This window comes from Pempheris klunzingeri, chromosome 7 (genome assembly GCF_042242105.1).
Source record: "Pempheris klunzingeri isolate RE-2024b chromosome 7, fPemKlu1.hap1, whole genome shotgun sequence".
NCBI classification, from domain to species: Eukaryota; Metazoa; Chordata; class Actinopteri; order Acropomatiformes; family Pempheridae; genus Pempheris; species Pempheris klunzingeri.
In genome coordinates, this window is record NC_092018.1 from 2,576,523 (window position 1) to 2,595,335 (window position 18,813).

The following is an 18,813-nucleotide window of genomic DNA, read 5'->3' on the forward strand; positions in this document are numbered from 1 at the left end:
ACTATCTGCTGCAACGATGATTAATCGATTAGTCAGTCGGCAGTAACTAAACAGCTGCTAGTTTTATAACTCACTAATCGCTTAAGTCCTTTTTTTTAAGTTTCAGGTCCTTAAATGGGAAAATGTGCTGCTTTTGTTGGTTTTACGTTTTCATAAGTTGAATTCTTGAGTGTTTTAGACTCTTGGTGAGATGAAACAGGACATCTAATGAGGTCACTGTGATTTTGTGGCATTTTCCACTATTTTCTAGACTCTGCGATTAATCGATCAATTGAGAAAATAATCTGCTGATTAATCAGCAGCAACAAGAATCTTTTTTTGCACTGCAATTCTGCACTACACCCACCTCTATTGTACATACCGTACAGTTCAACACTGTACATAGAGTCAAGTTTCACCGAGTCAAATTCCTTGTTTGCCTGTTCAAACTTGGCCAATAAAGTTAATTTTGATTTTGATTTACACGCAGCCCTAAAAACTAATGAGCCAATCAGGGCTTGGTGGGTGGGAGCAGAAACGGGGCCGTGACCTTCTGAGACCAACTGAATATGTTGACTGACAAAACAATTTTTAAATCTTTATATTTAATCAATTTCATTGACGTGAAAATGTTCCTCTGCTGCAGCCATCACCAGCTACGCCCAGCTAGAACTGATCCAGGACTGGAAACTGTGCATCCCAGTCCCGGGTGGTGTCTTCTTACTAATTTTCACAATGGATCAAAATGACTTTATGTGATGTGAAAGGTGTCGTTTGTAGAGACGACCCCACTGAGAGCGATCACCATCTCTGCAATTAGACTGTTCTGGTTCCCTCTCGCTGCTTTCATGTCGCTCTCTTCCAGCTGCAGCAGCAGGCAGCTCGCTCCCTCAAACAAGATCTACAAAGCTTCTGCTCACCAGCTGTCCAGAAAACCAAACAGCAGACAGATAAACTTAGTGACTAGTTTACAGCTTCTCGCGCTGAATATCAATTAATTAGGCTTGAAGAGGGTTTTCTTCATCAACCCCCTGCCAAATAAAATGTCTGTTCTTATCTTTAAAGTTGCTAATAAGGCTTCCTACCACTCAGTGACATGTTATTTCTTGCCTCCCTCCCTCCGACACTTCTTGTGACCAGATTAGTGGCTGAAATGCCAGAAATCTGGGATCTGACCACACAAGACATGAAGGAATCGTTTGTGGTCGTGGCTCAAACAGAAAGAGTCACATGAACACGATGTCACACCGAGCGAATGAAGCAAACATAATGTTAACTGTGTCTGATTATCAGGCACCTCAGCGGTGGTTTCACAGTTACAGCCCAGCTTTTCAGCCACTGTCTCCGCTCAGCAGGTGTGGGGATTTGAACCGGTCATGTTCTGCTGTGAAGTTTGACAGTAAACCAGTCAATCAGCCAGTGAATGAAGAAAAACTTTTTCCAATCGAGTCGGAAAGTTTCTCAGGGAGAAATGTGAGAAAATTGAGTGAAACTGTGACTGTCAGGATATTGTCATAAAGTAGAAATGTAACCGCAGGTCGCAGCATCTCCCGGATAAAACTGCCTTTGTATCGATGAAGACTCAAAGGAGGATTTCTGCCAGAAAATTATGAGAAGGAACAGAGAGCCGAGAGAGCTGCGGCTTCCTTCAGACCTGCTTTATTATTCTAGTCCGCAGAAAGAAGCTTGCATTGCATTTTTATTGCTTGCAGTACTATCTTCTTTATTATCCCTATACTGTTTGTAAAGCACTTTTGGCTCTGCCTTGGAAAGTTTTATATACAGCAGATTAAGTTTACATTTCTCCGCATGTGGGTGTGTGTCTGTTTACAAGTGTGTGTCAGCGTGAATTGCTGGAGGAAATGATCATTTTCACTGTGGATGTTTGCTGACAATAAGAGAGTCGATCGATGGAAAGGTCTTTCCTGATTCTGGCAAGGTTAGAAATAATGTTTTTTTTATCATTTTGGGATACATGTCTCTCCTACTAATTCAATCATATATTGGTTTTTTTTTTTAATCACTTCTGTCTGGTATGAAAAAGCAATTTACAGATTTTCAGCCTCTTCGAGCACCAGTGAGACCACAAACTAAAAACTGCCCAGTCAGTAGTTTTATACGTGTGTGGTTGACTGATTTGCATAGTTGTGGCATCCAGCATGTCCTAATAATTGTTATCAAAATAAAAAGGTGTTGGGTTTTAGCCGCACGCTAAAAAAGTTGGATGTTAAGAGGTGAAAACTTCCATCACAGTGAACGTCAAGTCTGCATTTCTGCAAGAGTTTGCTGACAGATTGTGGGATTGTATGGAAATTAATGGAAAACAATGGCTGCCTGGGCCAGCAGAGGAAATATTCAAATGTGAATTATGCACAATCTGTAGTAAATGAGCTACAGTACGATTCTTTAGAGTTGAATTATTACTCATATTAAACTATATTTGTAAAACAGTAACAATAATTAACTCAATAAATCAATGAGTGCGTGAGAAAACGAAATTCTTGTGTCACGGCTGATGAGCAATAAAGTTTTCTGAATCACGTTAACATCTGACTACACGATATCAGAAATAGCAGAAGGCGATGCACCCACGGATATCGCCACTACACACCTTTCAACGGGCGAAGATTTTAAGATTTGGATCGAAAAAATGGAAAAATAAAGATTTATCTGCATATCTGCAATATTAGCAAAGAGGTCACTCGACTCGAGCAAGCTGAGGACACGCCTGAGTGTTTAGGCCCTTGAGGAAATATTAATGATATGATAGGTTTGATTTGAGCATCAAAACTGAAAGATAACTGGAATATTAAAGACAATAAGGAATGAAAACCACCTGACAAATCACACTGTACTTTTAAGAAGTCTTTATTATTGTTATCTGAGGGTTTTGTTACTACGTAATTCGTAATAACTTAATAGTTTAGATAATTTGAGGCTGTTTTATAGTTAAGTTATGCAGACAAAGATGCTCCTTTCAAACCCAACTAAGTCTCACTGGATGCTTTTCTTCTTTGTTTGTGTTTAATAATTGCCTGTAAACAAATGTTTTCACATTCATTTGCACCATTTCAGTGATTATTTGGAAATGTAGGCTACTAACTGAACTATATCTCTATTTAATCTATAATTAATGCCAAATTCCATACGTCTCTCCAGGAAATAAGTAAGTCAAGTCAGTGATGCACCGACCTATTTACTCTGATCAAAAACATCATCATCGTCCGTTCATTTCAATGAGAGATGAGAGAAGCTGTGTCAGTAGCCGTCACCAGGCTGATGCACGTGAGCTGCAATACAGCAAACAGCTGATCACAATAAGTGTCCAGTAACGACATCCTGGACGTCCCCGCAGTCGACTCACTCACCGCTAACAAATAAGGCGCTCAGGAGACTTTATCGTGTGCAGCTGCAGATCACCTCCGGGATGCAATCTGAGCTCCTCCAACGGCCCACAACCAATCAGAGCAGAGTGACATATGAAGCGGGTTGCCTGCGGTGTGTTCGAGCAGCAGGTGGAGAGTGTGTGTGTGTGTGTGTGTGTGTGTGTGTGTGTGTCTGACAGGTAATGGAGACATCGAGTGGCCGTGCACGACTGGCGGCTCATCGCTCAGCAATCTCTGCTTCCTCCCATCAGACGTCAACATCGATGCGGCTGGAAGATTTTATATATTTCAGCATCAGTGTCTTTCTTCTGTTGAGAGATGTTTAATATTCTTCACAGTAATAATTTGATAAATTTGGTGAACAGCACTTTTCTGATATAATCTTTATTTAAACTGCGTTTTTCTAAATCTAAGTCGTTCACAACAATTGAGCAATTTCAGCAATTTCACAACAATTTGAGCTAAAATCCCTGTTTTAGTGAATGGAGTCTGGTGTGTGTGCAGAGAGCGATATAACGTCTGTTTGTGGTTAAACCAAAAGGATCTTCCAGGTCTCTCTCTGTAGGGATCCTTTCCATGATGCTGTCACACACTTAGAATAACAATCTGAGCCTGTCAGCGGCTGAAGCAAGCGTTCTGCGGCGATATACTGGACCAATTCCAACACTTTTTGTACCTGCCAGTCACTTACACAGCAAAATATGTACAAATTGTTATAGAAAGAATTGAAAATTGAATTTTCTGCTGTTGATGTGAAGATTTATTCTGGTTTAGCTCTTTTTACACAGGACTCCCACTCTATTTCTTTCTTTAGTGCAGTTGTACATATCTTTGAGGATGTGGACAGAATAAAATTTCTTTCCCAGACTTGCCTGGGAGCCCTGCGTGAACTCTGAGAGTCCCAGTGTGAGGAGCTAATTATAATATCCAGCAGCGTAGTATTGGGCATCAGTCCAGGCAGCCTTCATGGGCTGAGGCCAATTCACTACATCCATTCACCTCATGCCGTCCAGCGCCCGGGAGAGAGTTATCACTGCGGAGAGACTTTTCACCTCGGCGTACTCGAGCAGAGCTGCTGCCACAACACCTGAGGTATCGAACAAGGCTGCGAACTGCAGCTCTGAATCCATTCTGCAGGCGGAGGGAAGAGCCAGCAGCCTCCACCGAGCTTCGACAGGCTGCCTCTGTCTTTATATCCTAAAATATGGATGATTGGACAATCTTTTTACAATATTAATCCTCCCACCAGTAGGTGCTGTCCGGCATGAGACAAGAATTTTGATTTCTTTTTGGCGACATTTTGACATTTGCAATGATTTAGCATCAAAAAACATATTTAATAAAGCAGCTTCCCAGGGTTTATGTGTTGTTAATGTTGCATATAAATCTTTTAACTCTTTTTTTCTAAGTCAGTGCGATAGGGAATGTTTCGCCACAACCTACTGTGCTTACGCAACCCTTACAAAACCCTGTCTGGATAAAAAACAAATCCGTGGCTGACAAGCTAAAACCAGAACTTTTTTTTTTTTTTTTCCTACTGAATCACTGAAATTTTTGGAGACACAAAGTTTTTTTTATTCGACAACAACGCCGTCCTCCATTATGAAGAGAAATTCACTGTAAGAATCCAAATGCAGCACCCAAAAACACAGACAAACAAAGGTGGTGTTTTTCTGATTTGATAGAAAGGCTCAGCAGCTTTCTTGCATCAAGCGGTTGCTCACAAATGCTCTCAGTTGACGCACAATGGAGGTGTTAACAAAACACGATCCAGGCGGCTTCATTAGTCACGAGTCGACTCCCTCCACGCGGCTCTGCACATTAAAGCTGCTCATTTTCTTTTAAACCTGATCTCTGGGAGTGAATCTATGTTGGTGACCTCGCCCTGCACCGGTAGGCGTCAACGTGACGAGTCAAACCAACAAAACAAACACAGATTTTTGAGCAATTCCACCGTTAATCCCTCGTAATAAACGGAGCAGCTGAACTTGTTTCGGCAGCAATCAAAGCTTATTAAATATGAATCTCTCTATTAAGGAAGTGAAGGTGCACAAACAGCTGCAGAAGCAATAAATCTACATCTGACCAGCTGTGGATCTGAGAGCAACTTTAGATTTAAAACTTCCCTCGATTAAGAATGTTTACAGATATCATTTAATTTATTCTATGCAATTAATTCATCAGATGTTTGTGTAAAATTGTATTATATTTAATTTTATGTTTGTTTATTATTGATATTATACATTTTGATTGCTCTTATCAATTTTCAGTTATATGTTATTATTGCTTTTAAATCTATGTCATTGTCTGCACTTTTGTCTTTTTGATATATTTAATCTACTAATTTCTATTAATTTGTGCCTAGTTAACAGGCAGCATCTGCTATCTGCATTCATCTCACCATTTTTTTTTACTTGTTTTGAATCCAAAACAGAAAAATATCCTTCATATCCATGTGAAAAACTAATTATGAGTTCAGTTTAATTTCAAATGGACGCAAGAAGGACTCAACTCATTGTGCTATCTGGCTGTAATACACATTTTTTAATCTTTAAATCCAGTTTTTATTCCTCTCTGGTTTACTGCTACTACTGTTATTAAAGCTTTTAAATCTGATTTTATCTCATGCATTGCAACAATGGCTGAATTCCATTTAGGTAACGCTCTTACTGGGACACTAATGTTATTATTTATACCTTTGCTTCTCCTGCGTCGCTCAAAGGGTCGTCAGTCATCTGTGAAGCACTTCAAACTGCACCGACCTGTGCGAGAGGTGCTGTACGAATGAAGTTTGATTGGGAGGCATTTAATCCTCTCTGAGATCACTTAAAACAGCTCATCAGGTCGTGTCCATTTCCAGCATTCATGTTTAATTTACAGTTCCCCTAGTTAACAGGCGGCATCTGTTTTCCAGGTTCAAATCACCATTTAGAGCTCGTTCAGAATCAGAAACAGAAAGAGACAGGTTATGTCCATGTAAAGAACTAATTGTGACTGACCTGGTTGGCCTAAAAACACCGGTGTGGGTGCAGCTATGATGGTTTTCATGTATTCTCAGGTTTAACAAGCTTTGAGTGGTTGTAATCTTCGCCAGCTGAGACACCAGGACACCACAAAACACAGTCTGAGCCGTGAGCAAACCCCCCCAGCGTCAGAGCATAAATACTCCTTAAAGAACACAAAGAAACTCCTCCACTGAGAAGATAAAAGCTCAAACCCTGCCAGCTTTTGAGGGTCATGACGCAATTCCCAGACTCCGCTGAGCTCAGGTGAAGCTGCAGGAGACTCTCGTCTGAAGCTGCACACTCCGCTAATGGCTTTCATTAGTGCATCTCTGGATGCACGGCGTTCTTCCTGGACTCCACCTCATCGCACTCACAGCTCACGTACCGCTTCACAGCACTCCTGCTCAACAGTGAAACACCGGGGAGAGGGAGAGAGGGAAAGCCGCATCGCCACACATCATCGCCGTCTGACCTGCAGCACTTTAATCTGCTCAGATGACCTCAGTGCTGACTTACTACGCATCTTTTTTTTTTAACTCTCAACCGTCTCCAGACCCAACCTGCATTGGAAGATCTGCTCTCAACTGGGTTTGTGATTTGAGATATCACTCATGTGTCAAGAAAACCAGTAGTCTAAACCACTAAAGGTGCGTAGGTAACTTATTTCAGAAGCGTTTTAGTTTTACAGTCCGACAGCAGTCAATAAAACAAATGTTTTTTTGACAAAAAGAGAAAAATCCAGTGTCCAGGCCTGTAAGGAGCCTGTCCAATCATTTCATTCATCACAAATTAAATAATTGTGCATCCACTGCACATGATATGTCTTCCACAAGGCTAAAGCTAGCAGGCTAATAACACAGCAATGGCAGATAAAATCTGAGCTGTAGCTCAGCGACAGACTGCCGTTCAGTGTCGTTCAGACAGGCACATTTCTGTCATCAAGCTCACAACACAAGAGTCTTATAAAACATACTCGCATTGCACATCACAACTTGCTAATCAGACTATTTTACTAGAAAGTAATCTGCCGTTTGGACGCTACATCCCTCATACCTACTTATTTCAGAAGCAGTTTTTGTTTAACTTGTTGAAATTCTCTTAACAGTCCGACAACAATCAGTAAATCAAATGTTTTTTTGACAAAAAAAGAAAACAATCCAGTGTCCAGGCCTGTAAAGAGCCCATCCAACCATTTCATTCATCCCCAAGGATGACCAACCAGCCTGTCTGCCTACGTACCTGCCTACCTGATCGGAGTCTTCCACAAGGCTAAAGCTAGCAAGCTAATAACACAGCAATGGCAGATAAAATCTGAGCTGTGGCTCAGCGACAGACTGTCGTTCAGACAGGCACACAATGTTTTGAAGCTAGTCTTGTAGAACGTACTCGCATTGCATATCAACTTGTTAATCAAACTATTTTACTAGAAAGTAATCTGCCACGTACCTCCTTCAAACCTTTGCCACGGCAGAAAACACCTACAGTATGTTGTCTTGTGAAACAGAATTCACACCACAGTGAGAAACTGAAACTCTCCACAGACATCAGGCTGGTGTTATTTTCTTTTTGCGGCTCAGTGTGAACACATAATCTACTCAGCTCTGAACTGACATATTTCACTCTTTAAATCGATTAAAAAATCATGTGTGTATTGAAGAAAATTCAGTCTTTGCGACGTTATGTTCGGGGAGTGCTGGCAGCATGCACATGATTCCTGAATGAAAGGCCAAATCTGACCCTGAAATTTATTTTTAATGCTCATCCAGACTTGTGAGACTTGTGTACAAGCTCTGTCCTTCACCTGCGGGAGCTGGCTGAATGTGCCAGCACAGAAGAGGATGTAAAGACCGTCCTTTCATGCTGCCAGAGCAGATACGCCTGTGTGAATATTTCAGTCCCTGTGAAATTGCTGGCAAAGAGCTCTGCTTCTCTGTGGGTCTTTTTTTTTTTTTCCAGCGAGCCTCAAACAAGCGACACTCGTCCTCCACGAGCCGTGCGGCACTTAGAGATATGCGAGGGAGATCTTAAGAGGAGAGACTGCGCCTGCTGCGGGGATTCACTTCTTGGCTGACAACAATCAGGTGGGCCCGTTCATCCTGAGCGGCTCGACGACTACAGAGCCAGAGCCAGGCTCGGGGAAAAAACAGGCTGCAGGAGAAGCACGTCGAGCCGACATGTACGAGACTCAAAACTACAGTAAGGTGACAGAAATCAAAATATTACTCTATTGTTATCACAGTCAAACTAATTAATCATCTTCCTGCATGCAGATACTCAGCAGGTCGCCACTTTGGAGGCACATAGCTGAAAAACTCTTGGTTTTTTCTCTAGTGTTCCTGCTGCAGCAATCTGTTTTTGAATGTTTTATTGACTTTGACCACTTCTTTTCCACCAGTCAGATTCACTGAACAGTAACACGTCACAGCTGGACTTGATCCTGATTAGACTCGACGAACTCTGACTCACTAAACTGGCCAGGAAGCTGCATTCAAAACAGCACACAAAACACGTATTTAGACTATATCTTCATGTGGGTGCAAGGTCCGGACATGGTGAGTTAAAAACAAATGACCTGAGCTGCAACTGGAGGCACTAATATGTCGTAATTTATTATTCAATCAGAGCAACTGAGAGTGTGCGGAGCTTGGTACTGATTTCATTCATCACGTGACGAGACTGACGACAGTTGAGCGACAAGACGACGGCGGAGGATTCGCTGCTAAAACGAAAAGGCACCATTTGGCAGTGATTCAGATTTAAGGGGAAGATGTTAAGATCTTAAGATCAAAGTCTGCACTTTCAATGTAATCAGTAACACCAGCATTGTCTCAGATATATTACCCTTCTTTTAAATGTTATTTATTCACACGTTAATGAACATTTTAGTTTCTACATCAATGCAAACGTGGCAGCAGGTTTTGAGCTAAAATCCCTGTTTTTATGAATGGAGTCTGGTGTGTGTGCAGAGAGCGATATAACGGCTGTTTGTGGTTAAACGAAAAGGATCTTCCAGGTCTCTCTCTGTAGGGATCCTTTACATAATGCTGTCACACACTTAGAATAACACTCTGAGCCTGTCAGTGGTGGCTGAGGTGATCTACTGGACCAGTTCCAACACTTAATACCTACCAATTTAGACACCAGGATTATGTAAAAATTGGACTCAAGCTTAAAAATACTGAAGCTACCCTTTAAGCGAATCAGCCATAATGAGTATGATTCTGCTTAAGAAAAGTTTCTTAATCGATATCATTATAAAATTCTGTGCTTCTGCTATCGCTCAACTCATTTAGCCTCAACAGGCCATCAGCTATCCCTCACGTCATTTTCCTTTGCATAAAAATGATTCCCACGGTTTCACAGGCTGAGGTACACAGATTATAAAGCACTGTTATCAGATTGGTGCTAGATATTAGCAGTTTATCTCTAAATAAAACTGTCAACATCAATTCTGCATCTCAGGCGTGAGTGCGGCATTTGAAACAACAACCTCTTTCTGTGGGGACTCAGTCTGCTCGTTAATTCAGCAAACGCCCTTTCAATCGACTCCACTGATTTGAGAAACATCAAAAAGATTTTGTGCTTTCAGTAAATGACTAGCAAAAAAAACAGTAAATTAGCACAGGGGGGGGTTTATACTGTGTTTTGTGGTGGCAGCCTGGACCCGAGAGATCCCCTAAACATGTCTTAGAACAAGGTAGATGTAACATGTGAGCTGGTGGCCCCATGATGGAAGTCCACGAGGGGATTGGTAAACGAGTCCCTGGCGAGCGCTGGCAGAAGCAGGCGGCTGGCAGCTACCGCAATTCAAACATCCCGAGAGCTGCAGGCTGTCTGTTTTCAGAGCACATCAAACGGCTCAGGAGGAGAGACATCTTCAGGGGCCCTCATAAAAACACCGTGTCCCAGATGATGAGGCGTTCATTTCAGCAGGGCAAAGTCAGAGAAGACGGCCCGTTCAGATGTCATCATCCGGGCTTTAAAATGAGGCCGCTCTCTGGGGTTTATAGTGCGGGATGAGTTGAGCTCTCCAGGATCCTTGTGTGGGTGAAATGAGGGTAGAAGGGTGAGCTGAAATAAGAGAGCTGATGGCAGCAGGAACCTGCCTGCTCACCTCAACAGACCCGTTCAGCTGCTCTGAAGATGCAGCTACTGCAAGTGAAGAGGGAACCAGCTTGATGATCAGCCCCTGGCAGCAGGCAGAGTAAACAATATGCTGATGTAGCGATCGCTAAATATTAATATTACAATTCATAATTAATGCGGGTACAATGTAGTATGGGGTCGATAGCGAGTGGTCAGCTACAGAGACAGAAAGATCTGCCTGTGTGCATGAATCTGTGTGTCAGGTTTTGATTTCTCTGCATGTTTTATTCATGATTTTGTTCTATCTTGGTGGGTCACTTTGCCAGAAGATATACAGACAGTAAAGGAAGTCTTGGTTTGATTCATGGGAGTAGATTTGGTCTAAATCCTGCTTCAGAGGCACGAGGTTATCAAATGTATGAAACATTGAGGTATCAGAGGTGGGGCTGCGACCGCTTATTAGCCTCTATATAAATTAAAGAGCCCTCGAGTTCAGACAGTTTGCTCACTAGAAGAGACCGACAGCAGTGTGTTTCCGCTGCTCCACCATTATCCCCACCGAATTTTAAGAAAATATCATCAAGTCGCAATTGCACAACTGTGAGGAGCGGCCGGCTCCACTTAACGCTGCTCCCGCTCCACTTTGAGGACGAGCAGCTGGAGCAGCGACAGGACGCCAATCAGTCGCACAGTCACGTCGACCAGATGAACAGCAGCTCAGGTGGAACGACCGACTTTGAAGATTATGATCCCGGAAAACAATAAAAAGAGATTGATTTAACAAGCCAATGTTTAGTTCGACAGATTTAACATAGAATAAACATTTGCAGTGTGCTCTGTATTGATGATCACGACCAACTAACTATCAGTAATATGGATATATTTTGAACGTTAACTTAATACCGGTAACGCTACTTCAATAAATGTAAATAGTTGCCAACATTTATTAAAATATTCCTCATTTTTTGATGAGTTTCTTAAAATGTTAAGAAGAGAAATAAGCCTGATGTCAATGAGGACGTCAGGTAATGTTTAGTTTAGCTAACGTTTGGGACGGGCTCAAGTTTATTAGCTACGCCCTGAAGTTTAAAAAGGCAAGAAATACCTGGTGTTAGGTAAGAATAAGTAGATGTCGGTAAATATGCTCAAGTGTCATTTTTTAATTTAATATTTTTAAATTAACCAACCTATCAATATTCACTCTAACTGCCTGCATATGAAAGATATTTTTATCTATTTATAAAACAAATGATGACAAAATTATGGATTTCTTTAAAGTACTTAATTAACTAACAAATCCTAGTGGTAGCAACAGTTTGCGTTTGGTCGTGTCCCGTTTCAACATGAAGGTCCATTAAAAAAAAAATAGATTTCCCAGTTTGGTTTGAACGGCACAGAGACCTCAACCCCATCCAGAACCTTCAGGAGCCAGATCTGATCAGTGATATCGATGCGCTCGTGTCTGAATGGGAGAAAATCCCTGCAGATCCAACATGTGGAGGAAAGCATGAAGCTTGAAGAGTGAAGGCAGCAGGTAAATGTTCAGGGTTTTGGTGCGACCTCATATGACTCCTATTATCAGCCACTTTGTTCACATTGATTGCTTTAATACAAACCACTGATGGCAGAATTGCACGTTTGAAATAAGTGATTGGATTAAATCAGACCATGAATCAATGGCTGGACCACAGTGGGAAAGCTACACTAAACTAAGCTAAGCTACGCTAACCCAGCTAGCACCTAAAGCTGCTCCAAGCTAACGTCCTGTGGTGGGAAGATCGACTGGATAAAGTGCTGCCGAAGCAACGAATTATCAGAATCAATGAGGGCCTGCAACAACGAAAGAAAATGTATTTTCAAAACAAGACGAAAGCTGCATTTTTTAGAAATTAACGACTATTTGATCATTTAAAAAAATCACTGCCCATCCCCTGTAGTCCAGTGATTAACTGTAGACCAGCAATGATTTGTTTTTTTTAAACTATTTTATGTTTTTAGCAAATTAATCCTTAATTTGAAATATATATAATGAATCAGTGTGGTGGGTCACTGTGTATTAAAGAGTTTCCCTTTCCTATGATCTTTTAAATGTGTTTCCAGAGCCTGTCCACACTGAAAGGAAATAAAATATACATGGAGCAACCCGGGATATACGTTTCTCATCCTGAAAATCGAAGCGCATCAACAGGGAATATCAAACACACTGAGATACTCACTTAGTGGAGATAGCTCTGGCACGACTACGCTGTGCGATACTGCTGAGAGGGCGAATCAAAAGGACGGCATCACAGCCTCCACTGCACGGACCGCAGAGCCAGAGGGATTATTTAAAAAACTATGTGATGGTGCTCCAGAGCAGCCTGTCACAGCGGACATGTTGGAAAACGGAGGGCGTGAAACTGTGCAGAGACGCTCCAGCAACACGAGAAGCAGCCAGAATAATCGTTTTACAGATTAAGTGACCACTGGTGATTCGCCACAGGAAGCATCGAAGTTCAAAAGGTCAAATGAAAGACCTACAGAGGAACCTGACTGTATGAAAAACAAACGAAAGACACTACAGCCATGTTAGCAGCTCTGTGAGGCTGAACTTCGAGCTAAATGCTAACGTGCTAACATGCTGAAGCAGGTTTAATGTTCGCCATTTCCACCATCGTAGTTTAGCGTGTTAGCATGCTAACATTTGCTAATTGCATCTAAATATGAAGTACAGCTGAGGCTGATGGGGATGTCATTAGTTTTGCAGGCATTTTGCAAGAGGAAATGTCAATGGTGATTATGGTTTATCCTACGGGGAGCATGAATGTCTGCAGCAGAACAAAGGGTTGTTTTCATTATCGATTACATTGACTCATTTTTATTTCTTGGCTTTAACTCAGTATAAGAGGCTTTTTTCTCCTTATTGTCTTGTTGCTTTTGTTATTGTTTGGTCCTTTTTGTCTGTTTAACACTTTAGGTCGACTGCTGTCGCTTCTAAATGTGCTTTATGAATAAAGTTGAAATGGATTAATCTGTCCAGAATAATCGATTTAATCTTTTAAACTGTTTAACAAAAGCTCAGCACCGATTCCCTAAGCTCAAAGTCATGTCTTCTAATGTGGGTTAATTTAATAAAAGTGTTTTGCAGGAAACAAAGAAAAAAATATTCACATACATTCATTCACACATTATTGCTTTTAAAAAAACAGATTAATTATGATTGAAATTGTCAAAAATAATAATGCCAATCAATTTCCTACTGATGAACTAAACAATTAATCAACTAATTGCTGCAGCTCCTTCAATACGAAGCAAAATGTCAACCTGCTGGTGGCACCAGAGGAAGAATCAGATGCTTCTAAAGTGTTTTGTTATTCGTGTACAAATGACAGAAGAATAGAGAAATCAAACACATTGATCAATTATGATGTATAGTCCACCTATTTATAGTTTGATTGATTGGCTGGCAAACAGCAGCATGTATTGGCTTGTTATCAGGCCAACTTATAAAACCTACAGTCATAAAAATGGAGCTAATGTAACTGTACACTGAAAAATGACCCTATAACTAAAATCAATAGAACAATCAATACTGCAGAGAGGAACAAAAGCTGATACTGTTAGTCGCTCGGTACCACATGGACATATGGATGATAGTGTGGTGATGAAATTAAGTTTTCATTGTCCACCTGTCATTTTGTTTCCACCTCTCACAGCTGGCAAACATCTGCAGTGCAACGACTTGAAATGATAAATCAATCATCATGAAACCGATGAAGTCATTTCCTGTCGGCTGACAAAAACATCAATCAAGTGATTGTTTCCGGCACTACGGCAGGACGGCGTGTCGTGAAATGTCATATTTCCCACTGGTACCGACAACAGAAGCCGGTTGTCCCAACACGTTTCATCCCAGTGTTTTATTCCCGTCCTCGTTAGCGCTGCAGCGTCAACACCCAGGACTGAAATCACCATTCGAGGCTCGACACATCCATTCATTATAAAGCAGCACAAACATGGCAGCCTGTTAACTTTTACAGTCCTCATCTTGTTCTAAAATTAATCCGACTGCAAAACGCAGCTGCAGGAAATAGAAAAAAGGGCGACGGAGAGCAAAGCATCGTGTCAAACTGGGGAGGAAAGCACATATTAGTGATGTTTCCTGGTTTAATGTGAAAATACACGTTTTTTTTTTCAGCCTCTGTCTGAACGCTCAGTTTCAGAGGAACAGAAACGATCTGCTGCTTCGCTCTCGCCTTCGACATCTTCGCGTTAGTGAGGGGAAAAAAAAACGATGGCGGATAGTTTGTATAAGAGACGTGGATGTAGCCACCGTTGGTTTATAGGCTGCTCCGCTTTGGAGCCACGAGTTTCGCTTCACGGGCGTCGCCATCTTGGTTTTTTGGAGCCAGGAAGGAAGCCCCGCCCTAAATCCCTCCTCTCTTCCTGGTCTAGTTTCCTCTAAATGGGACCATAATTGACTAAATGAACGTCCTGCTGTGTTGAAGAAGACTGAGAGCAGAAACTCATCAGGAAAATGTTCACTTAGCTGATAAATCAATCATTTTCCTCATAGACTTCCATCCAATGAGACTTCTGTTTGGAGCCTTGTAAGTTTTGAAGTTTGTGTGTGTTTGGTGTAGACGGGTCTGCTCGTTCTTTGGCTTCCCGGCTGATAAAACACATCAGGTCAGATAGATTAGCAAGCGGAACGTAGCTAAGCTAGCTAGCTCAGCTGTTTCACACAAAAAATAAGATTCTTCACCATCTTAACGACAAAACCTGTGACTTTCCTGACTTGAAAATTATCTTTTAAATTGACAAACAGGATAAAAACCTGTCTCTCGCTACTGAACATAATTTTGTCCAAGATTCATCGATGATGAGGCTAAAAGAGGAGCTCTGTTGAGCTGAGCCGCAGTCGTCGGCCCTCAGCGTCCACACTGAGGATTTACTGTTAGGAAAACATTAGTGTGTGCCTCACACACAGCGCAGGACGCCTCTAATTGAAAACAAAATGTCACACGCACACTTGATCCTCATTTACAGGAGCAGCTCTGCACCCTCGTCAACACTTTTAGCTGCAGCCGGTCCCTCGGCGGCCGCAGATGACCATTAGGCTCCAGTTACCGTTTCTATTTACATTCCTCCGGCTCTGAGGAGCCACCTGCCCCCGGCCCCCGGCTCTCTGCTTACCGAGCACGCCGGGCCGCAGCTGATACCCGACCTGGTGACGTACAGCTGAGCGATCGTCAGGATCAAGTAAACGTAGGAAAACTTAGATACAGAGGCAGCGTTAACTGACAGAAAGTGCAGAGCCGTTTACATTTCAGGGGAAGAAGAAATCCATAGTTAGTGTATTATCTATAGTAGATGGCCACCAGTTTGGAGAAGCATTTACCTTGCTGTCAGACGGCTCTTTTCATTGGGGAACTGAAGTTTCCTGTCCGAACCACCAGACTCCATTGACAAAAACAGTGATTTTAGCACGAAGAACACGGGACATTAATTCAGATTCAACATGTTGAAAGTCACAGCAACTAGATGAGTGAATGACACGTTCTACAAGGCATAATTACTGTTTTTGTCAATGGAGTCTGGTAGCTTTGAGGAGAACAGCCTCAGTTCCCCGTCGTACGGGGCTGTGAGATACTCTTCAAGTAATGACAGCAGCTAAAGAGAAAGTATTTTTTCCACATCCGAGGCAAAACTCTCGTCGAACATGGTGCTAAAAACCCCTCTGACTGGCTGACGTCTGGCCTGGTGCCACCGATTATAAAACAACGTCGATGTGCTGCTGGAATGTACGATTGTAAGCTTGCAGAGGGGCTCTTATTGTGAAATCTGAGTGGCTTCTCTTTGCTGTTTGTCTGGTTTCCTGTCCGCCGCATGAACCCAACACAGACGCCCCTGGTGGGAATGAGCCTTAAGACATTTGCGGCAGTGAAATACAGTTTAAAAATCAATTTTCCAAGTTTCCAACACTCGTCACAGTCAAATCTAACTCAGTACTGGAGAAATAATGAAGCTGGACGCCCTGAACTTCTCTAAATCCCTGCAGGCCGGTCTGCTGCTGGTGCAGGTGAACCTCTCACCACCTCCAGTGCCTCATTTAATCCTGATTTAATTCAAATCATCCATGCAACACGAGTCTGATGCTGTTTATTCCTCATCAGCCTGGTGGTACAATAACATCACACAGATACAACGACAGGAAACTAGAAACTGTCAGAGACCCTGTTTTTATATCCTTTATGCTACTTGTATTAAAGGTTATATTTCTCCAAGGCTGCTTAAGCACAATAGAATAAGATACCAACGTGTCCATGATCCCTGCCTGTGATGTGAATACAATAGCAGAGATGTCCCCTCTGTGCAGAACTCCATTCAAAAAAAGACTAATTTTAGAAGGTAGTGGTGGCGTTCAAATTACAGTATTGCCATATAAAAAAATTAGGTGTCTGTGCACGTGTGTGCAGGTGAATAATGGATTTAAACAGACTTGAGACAATTTGAACCCTTTAACTGCTCTGATTTACTTCAGTCTCACTGAAATTTAAGCTTAAAGAGCAACAATGAGCTATGATTTCTTCTGCGGGGTGTCAAACTATTTTAAAAATGTATAAATATTAGAGTTATTTGGTCAAACTCGGACGGTTAAGGCTGCAAAGTATCGATTACGTGTTAAGTGGCAACCTGCAAGCCAATAAGTGATAAATAACTCAGTGCGCAGGTGCATCAGCAGCGTTACTTCAGGTGCTGTGCTGCCAATGACGAAAACTTCAGGTTAAGGCGAAGGGAAGTTCATTTGGCGGACAGGTGGAGGCACCTGGGCTACCTGAGGCCCCCGCGTCGTGTTTCGGCAGGAAAAAAAACCCTTAAAAAGCCTCGTTCAGGACGGAAAACTTACCGTTTTCCGGTTCGTTTTGTCATCAAAGGGGCTAAATTTCGCGCGGTGAACACGCAGACCGTCCTGAAGCCGAGCTGGAGGAGGCTGAAGTGAGCCGAGCCGTGCGGGACAGCAGCCCTCCCTCCCTCCCGCACCGAAAACTGTCACAAAAAGCGGACACTCACCTCCACCGACGGTCCGCCGGTTCTCCACCGGGAGGAGCTCGGCGCGTCCGGAGCCTCCGAAACTCTTTCCCGCTGTTGTTTTTGTCTCCTGAAACAGAAATTAAGTCCCGTCCTGGCGGCGGTTTGTATCCGGACGGCGGCTCTCAACGTGGGCTGGGAGCCGGAGGCAGCGACAACAAAAACGGCGGCAGCAGCAGCAGCAAGCAGCTCCGGTCTCCGGTCTCCGGTCAGCCTGCTGTCAGCGAGCAGCGCGGGGGGGAACGGAGGTTGCGGCTGCGCATGCGCCGACCAACTGCTGCTGCGAAACAAAGATCGTCTAATGACAAGATGGCTGCCTCCGCAAAACGACAAAAAAAAAAAAGACAAGACAAGAAAAGTTCAGATTTTAGGGACAATTTGGAATGAAAATGTTGCTGTTAAGATAAAATGAGAAGGTCCAGAGGCAAAAACAAATGTGGATTAATTTGAATAGCACCATTCAGACACACACATGAAACACAATAAATACAAGACACAGAAGCATCAACGCTGCATGTAGAAGATAATAAAAACACAAGCAAAAAAAGGGTAAAGCTTAAGAGACGATGCATTTAAAGGAAAGATTAAAAGAAGGTTACATGGCTCATTTAGTGGAAAGGTCTGATTTACATGAGCTGACAGTTTTGAGGTGATAGAGGTCATGTCCTCAGCAATATTTGTGGAAAATAAGTTTTTTTTCTTTGTGTTTCTCATACATATATATATATATACACTGTACATTCACCTGTGTTGTCAGTTTATTACTTACACCTAGTTACTACAACCAATCTACTCCCATGCAACCGCCCTGCAAACAATCCTTCCTTAGACTAAAGTGTGATCATGTGTATTATGTGTTTTTTGAACATTAAACCTCGAGTCGGACCTCCAAACACACGTATGAACTTGAAAATGAGCAGAATATGGAGTGGACAGAATAATAGAATCACCTGGACGGGATACCGCAGGGCAGCACCACAAACCACATCCTCCAAAATGAAGATACATCTGAATCTACACCTCTAGGAAACAGTTTCAGCACAGCCTGAACATTAAAACCTTCATCTAGGGAGGATTTATTAGCACAGCTGATGAATGAATGAAGTCTAAAGTTGATCATGATAGAAACTAATAGCTAATATTCAGTTTTTAGCATTTTTACCTTAAAGAAATGTAAAATAATTGCACATTAATCTTCTGTTGATCAACTATTTGACTGATTAGCTCGACAAATATGTGATTTATTCATCCAGCAGCTCACAGGTCTGATTATTCTGCTGCCTTTC

At 42.2% G+C, this 18,813-nt stretch overlaps 1 protein-coding gene across 2 annotated transcripts in view; it reads right to left on the reverse strand.

Moving 5' to 3' along the window:
* The window catches only part of LOC139203841 (spermatid perinuclear RNA-binding protein-like), an 84,898-nt gene extending 67,183 nt beyond the window's left edge, over window positions 1-17,715 (reverse strand). For both annotated transcript variants that reach the window (XM_070833732.1, XM_070833733.1), the window contains exon 1: window positions 17,510-17,715. The gene's annotated coding sequence lies outside the window, so the exon portion shown is untranslated. The remainder of the gene's footprint in view (window positions 1-17,509) is intronic.
* Between the last annotated feature and the right edge of the window lie 1,098 nt (window positions 17,716-18,813).